The sequence below is a fragment of the Schistocerca gregaria genome, chromosome 1 (assembly GCF_023897955.1).
Source record: "Schistocerca gregaria isolate iqSchGreg1 chromosome 1, iqSchGreg1.2, whole genome shotgun sequence".
In the NCBI taxonomy this organism is placed as follows: Eukaryota; Metazoa; Arthropoda; class Insecta; order Orthoptera; family Acrididae; genus Schistocerca; species Schistocerca gregaria.
Window position 1 is genome coordinate 728,491,142 of NC_064920.1, and position 6,712 is coordinate 728,497,853.

A 6,712-nucleotide genomic window follows, 5' to 3' on the forward strand; every position below is an offset into this window, starting at 1 on the left:
GATCGTCCTTGATAGCTTGGAAGGCATATTGCATGTCTTTGGTTCACATGATATTCCTGTGACACACTGGAGTTTTGATTTTGAGGGCCTGTTTTAAGGTTTGCTGAAGGGTAGCAGCATGTGGCAAGTGAAGGTGATAGAAATTGACCATCCTGAGGAAACAGCAGAGTTCATGATAATTGAATGGTGGCGGTAGGTTATCAATCACCTCTGTGCTCTCTGGAGTTTGGTGGATGTGGGAAACATTAACAATGTGACCCAAGAAGGTGACTTGCACATGACAGAGTTGACATTGTCAGTGTTGATTATTGCACCATTGGCTTTGGGATTGCTGAGAACTCGTTCAAGGTGGGCGGAATGAGAATCCATGTCCAGTGAAAAAAAATGAGGATATTGTCCAGATACACTTAAGGAAAGGAAAATTTAAAAAGCAGGCTGTCTATAAAGCATTTCCCGGTCTGCACAGTGCTTTTGGCCTATAAGGCATAAAAAGGAAATCAAACAATTCAAAAGGTGTGGTTATGGTAGACTTGTGAATATCATCTTTGAACATTGGTGTCAACAGATACACCTCCTTACAGCCAATTACATTGAACACTAGCACCAGCAAGATGTTAGGATGTTAGGGACTGGGTAATTGTCCACGAGTGTGTGAGTACTCAAGGCACGATAATCTCTGTAAAGTCTGTCTGAGCTGTCCTTCGTAGGAACAGGGCAGATCGGTGAGGCCGAGCTGTATCCGATGGGCGAATGATGCCAGTTTATAATGGTTTGGAGGTGGTCAGGTGGTAGACATCTGGGGTGCTGACTAACCAGCAGGCCGGGTGTGTTGTTAATGTGGTGCACCGAACCATTGTTGGTGGCTGACAAAATTAAAAGATTGTGTGGGGTGAAGCCATTGGTAGAGAGATTGTTAGTGCAAGCTGCATGGACGTCAGTGCCCTGAGCAGCAGAAATGACATCAGAGGTTTGGTCACAGTGTGGCAAACAACTCCAAGTGCAGGCACTGGCTAACAAGGGCAGTGGCATATTGTGCAGGCGCGGTCAGGGTGGGGGTAAGGCTGTTCTGTGTGGGTGCAGAGCAAGAGGCAGCATACTGCACAGACACACAGCCACTGTCTGTCAGGGATGCAGGAGTGGGGGAGAAGAGCGGCAGAACTGAAAGCATGGCACAGATGACATCAGGTGGCAAAGGAGTGGGCACAGAATAAGCAACAGGTTATGTACTAACCTGGGTAAACGGTGAGGCGGGGCAGCTGCAACAGGAAACTTAGAATGTTGGGTTACAGGTGCAGGTCCATAAGCATATGCAGTAGGTGAGGAAAAAAAGGGGTCTCTTGAGGGTGGAATGAGCCTCTGCGAGTTCTGCCTGTGGTGCCTGGATGTGCCTGTGTAGGATGCATTGTCCTGTGAGAGGTGAGTATCTCTTGCATATCCATATGCTGTTGACAGTTGTGTATTAAGCAGTGAGCACAGTCCACACACTCTTGTCAGTACCATTGTGTGGGCACGGCTGAGGGTGAAGAAGTGTCAGCATCATCGCATGGGGCAGTGAAGCAGCTGAGGTCTGCATACTGCCAGATGCGTGGTCAGGAGGCATGTAGGTGAGTTCATTTGCATGCAGGTGAAAGGCTCATAGGAAGTCAGCACCCAGGACTAGCTCTGTAACATGAGTGATGATGAACGACCACATGAAGGGTGTAGTGAAGCTGAGGTCTAGAGTCTGTGTCTGGATATCCTGAATGGCAATAGGAGAGTCCTTAGCATCAGTCAAGTGAAGACACTGGTCTTCAGGTGTAGGCAAGGCAGGTGTGTGAGGTGACATGCTGATCTGTTATCCAGTGTTAAACAGGAAATGTAGCCTGCCGATGTGGTCAAGGACATATGGATGGTTGTCCGGAGCAACGTCGGAAACCTGAGGTCAGATGATGACTTTGTGTGTCGAGGTGGCTTATGCTTCATTTGGGGCTCGGGGGTGTCTACCACAGGCCGTGAACTGAGTGGGTAGAGATGAGGTTGACAACAGAGGCACACAGTGTCGCCGAAGTGGGCACGGTACCGACAGAGGAGAGACTGCATGTGCATGGCTGCCAATGTATGTGGAGTAACAGCTGGGGCCAAGTTTTTTTTGTAAACACAGGGATGGTGGTTACTGGGACATCAGCAGTGGGTGGGGCTGGGAGCACTTGGCAACTGTTAGTGGCTGCAGGAGATTTCGCATGTGCAGTACAGTGTGCATATCCATACCCTTGTTGGGAGCTTTGTTGATGCTGTGCCTATGTCGAGAAGGGGTGAAAATGCAGTTGGCCAGGGCAGGTGGACATCGAGGGACTGGTTACTTATGGTGAGTAAAGTCATCTGCACCAGGGATTTGAACTCGTGTATCAGGTGGACACATATCTGGTGCGGGCCACAATGCAATTGGCATGGATTGGTAGTCCAAGTCATGAAATGTTGATGGAATGCAGGGTAGACATTTAACTGCTAGAGTCTATAATAAAGTCAATAAGTGGATTTTTAATTGCATTGTATTGTTGTGCCTCTGCGATCTACAACAAGGCTGCAGTGTGAGAAGTGCCACTGTCATTTTTTATCACTTGGGCAACATACAGAACACTGTTCTTATCTGTCAATAGCAAGGGGTACAAGAGATCACAGAAATTTGTGATCAGCATAACACTATGGAGGTGTGATGGCCATGTTGTTGCAATGTGACTTTGCCCTATTTTAGCATTCACTTGAAGTTTGGGGTCCCCAATGTGGAATTCTGGTATATAGTGAAAGCGAATGATAGACAACACAGTGGTATGGGGTACATGGCACACTTTATTTTAGAGAAACTTGATACATACAAGAATATGCAACATAACACACCCAGGTCATTGAGCAAACTGAACTGTTATCATCAACTATCAGATACAAGACTGCAAATCATTTTCTCTGGCAAGTGATGCTAATGTTCCTACAAATGCAAAAATGTAATCTCAGAGGCATTAGATCAAGGCAAAAATCCTCTTGGTATATTTTGTGACTTATCAAAAGCTTTAAACCTAGTTGACCATGATATTTCAAAAAGTTGATCACTGCAGGATAAGAGGAACAGCTCTTAGTACCAATAAATCATACCTGCAAGAAAGGAAACAAAAATTAGACATACAATTCAAACAAAACATATATTTATCAGAATTTCGACAAATAACTCATGGTTTACCACAAGGCAGAATATTATGACCCTTGTTGCTTCTGATATATATATAAATGACTTACCTCTTAATATTGAAAGCCAAATGATTCTTTTTGCAGATGATACCACTAGCATAACCATTTGTGCAAATGTAAATGAGGCTGTAAGAAAAAGGAAATTGATACATGAATCTATAACTCAGTGGCTTGGAATCAACAGGCTAAGTCTCAATAAAGAGAAAACTAAAACAATACTATTTAGGAACAATAGCAGAAGGAGAATAGAGGATCTGCCACAACTGCAAGAACTGAATAGGAATGTAGTTCAATTCACAAATTTCTTAGGCCTCCCCATAGATGACTATTTACTTTTGAAAGACTATGTTGCTAACTCTGACAAGCTAAGTTCAGCTATATGTGCCATCAGAAACATTAAATGCCCAGTAACAGATGATGCTATGTGAATGGTGTATTCTTCACATTTTAATGCTATCATAACCTATGGAACAGAAACATGGGGTCAGTCAAGCAATGCAAAGGAATTTTTCTAACTGCAAAAAGTAATCATCAGAATAATGACTAATGGAAGAAGAAAAGATAGCTGTAATCCATTGTTCAAGAAACATAAAAGTTTAACTTTTTGTAGTATGTACACACATAAAATACTACTGTTTGCATGGGAACATAAAAACAAATCCGATAAAAATGAAGATATACATAAACATGCGACCAGAAACAGTATAAAGTTCCAGAACATAGCACAACTAAACCAGAAAGAAGTACTGTTTATATAGCAATACAACTGTTCAATTCCAATCAGTGGAACAAATTTTATTTGCGTGGCTGCATGCCCGAAATTTAATGGGCTGTTCATTACACTGTAAAAAGTTGAAAATGCAAACTGTACAACTGTTTACCATATCATATTTCAAATATTAGCCCAAATAGAAATTTAAGCAAACACCAACACTATTGCTTATAGAAAGTCTTTTCTATTCAGTTAATGAATACATACTAAATGCAAAAAAAATTATAAATACACATATAGTGTAATGGTATTAAATGTGCACAGATAGATACATAGTAAATTCAAGATGTGTTCTTATGAGTGGCAGAATATAAATAAAATTAGTATAAGTACACTGTACAGTAGGTAAAAATTTATAATTTTGTATGATGCCACTGAGTGAGGTGGTGCAGTGGTTAGCACTCTTGGACTTGCATTTGGAAGCATGACAGTTCAAACCTGCATCTAGCCATCTTGATTTAGGTTTTCCATTATTTCCCTAAATCATTTCAGGCAAATGCTGGGATGGTTCCTTTGAAAGAGCACAGCTGATTTCCTTCCCATTGCTTCCTTAATCTGAACTTTTGTTTCATTTCTAATGACTTAGTTGTCAACAGGACATTAAACACTAATCTCCTCCTCCTCCTTGTATGATGCTATTGTATTTAAAACTGATATACACAGATAATATTTAAGTTGTGTATATGATCATTATTATGTTTAACTGACAATTCAAACATGATGTTGGATATGATCCATATTCAAAGCTGCTAAATAAATAAATAATAATCATCTTAACTTATTTCTTCAAATATATAACTAATATTTGTATATGACATTATGTGTAAGTACATGACATGACAAGATCTTCCACAGAGTAGTTATCATTAAAAATATTGTGAACCTTATGTAACAAAAGTAATTTTGCCATATAGAAAATGTGGAGTAGTCTCATCTCTGATGAAATGCAATAGGTTTTTACTGTCAAGAAATAGTTTTGTAAATAGTAACACATTCAATGGAACACTAGTGTCTGTTCACAATAAGAGCAATTTTTTTAGCTTGTACAACATCAGTAGTGTGATATACAATTCAGTTGATAACTTTATATGAGGGTTGGAACTTAAATATTGGCAAATATTAATTCACAACTGATACAAAAGAGTTACTTGTTTGCACCTGTAACTGTTCTTCAAAGTAGTCACTAGTGTTGTGTAGAACCCATTGCCAGCAATGTGGAAGGCGTAGTGTACCGTTAGCAGAGCCTGTTCTGCTGATGGTGTGCGTGGAACAGTTAACTGCCTATTGAATTTCTGGAAGAGTTCTGAAGTGAATGCCACAAAGTGGTTCCTTCATCTTCAGAATCAAATCAAAGTCACAAGGAATTAAGTCCGGGGAGTATGGTGGATGGTACAGTACTTCCCAGTCCCATTGACCGAACAGAGCAGCTACAGCTTGCACAGAAAGTGTCACCACTTCTTTCCCAAAGCTGGTCGCAGGTGATGGTGACTTTTATGTGACTCTGAAGATAGAGGAACCACTTCGTGGTATTTGCTTCAGAACTGTTCCAGAGATTCAACAGGCAGTAGACCACTCCATTTGCACCATCAACAGTACAGGCTCTGATAATGGTATACTACACCTTCCACATCACTGACAACGGGATCTACACAACACTAGTGACTACTTTGAAGGACAGTAACAGGTGCAAACATGTAACTCTTTTGTATCAGTTGTGAATAAATAGTTGCCACTATTTAAGTTGCAACCCTCAAATTAGCTTCAATATCAATAGTTCTTACAGATTGTCATCCTTTGATAACAATTTACTCTCATCATTTTTTGTGGAATTATATATGTGCATGTGTGTGCATGTGTGAATTTTATATAAATAGCATGTAATCAACTCTGTTTCATTGAGTATTAACTTGTGTAAGTATTGCTTTCACAATAGTGTAACTTACAACAATGGTTATATTCTGCTTAAACAGCTTTGTGAATATAATGGAACTGTTGGACATTAATAATAGGTAGTTCATGTTTATTTCTTATGAGTATATAGGAAATGGCAAGACCTGGTGAGAACTAATAAGAGAAAACTGTGCATTTGTTTCTTTCAGATATATTGTAACTGGTGACAAGCAATAAGGGAAAGCTTTCACAGTATCTTTGTTGTACTTTGATCTATTATTTATTACAGAAGAAATGTAGCTTCTGATACATAATCCCTGCAAGCTCCCAGCCTCCATACAATCACAAACATGCAGCTTTCCATTCAATGGTGCTCACCTCATATCTGTTCCACTATCCAAATCAGCCTTTAAAACAGAATTAAAGATCATCAAACAAATTGCTTCCAGCAATGACTATAGCTCTGCCCCGATTGATAATATTCTACAAAAATAGAAAATGAATAAAATTACACCACTTCTGCGCTCTGGCCAACAACAATTACTTGTTAGTTTCAAAGCCTGGTGCAAATTTCCATATCTTGGCAACAATGCAGACAGTGCTGCAAAAACATTGAAGTCTCACAACTATAGACCTGCATTTTATAACACTAATAACATACAAAAAAAATATTCAAGGGTGAAGACAAAATGCACCCCTTGTCACAGCTGTGCCAATTAAGTTACATAAACCTGAGAGAAGCTGGCGATTAAAAAAGAAATATTCAACCTTTGCTGGTCATCTTCTAGCATAGAACCATCCAAAAGAAGCGGAAAGATGACGCTACTAGAA

At 40.0% G+C, this 6,712-nt stretch overlaps 1 long non-coding RNA gene across 1 annotated transcript; it reads right to left on the reverse strand.

Annotated features, from left to right (window-relative positions):
• Positions 1–2,806: 2,806 nt before the first annotated feature.
• On the reverse strand, positions 2,807–3,694 carry LOC126266989 (uncharacterized). Its single transcript, XR_007548954.1, has 2 exons — positions 3,268–3,694; positions 2,807–3,126 (listed from the first exon to the last, which is right to left on the reverse strand). It is a non-coding gene; the product is annotated as an uncharacterized LOC126266989 (long non-coding RNA).
• Between the last annotated feature and the right edge of the window lie 3,018 nt (positions 3,695–6,712).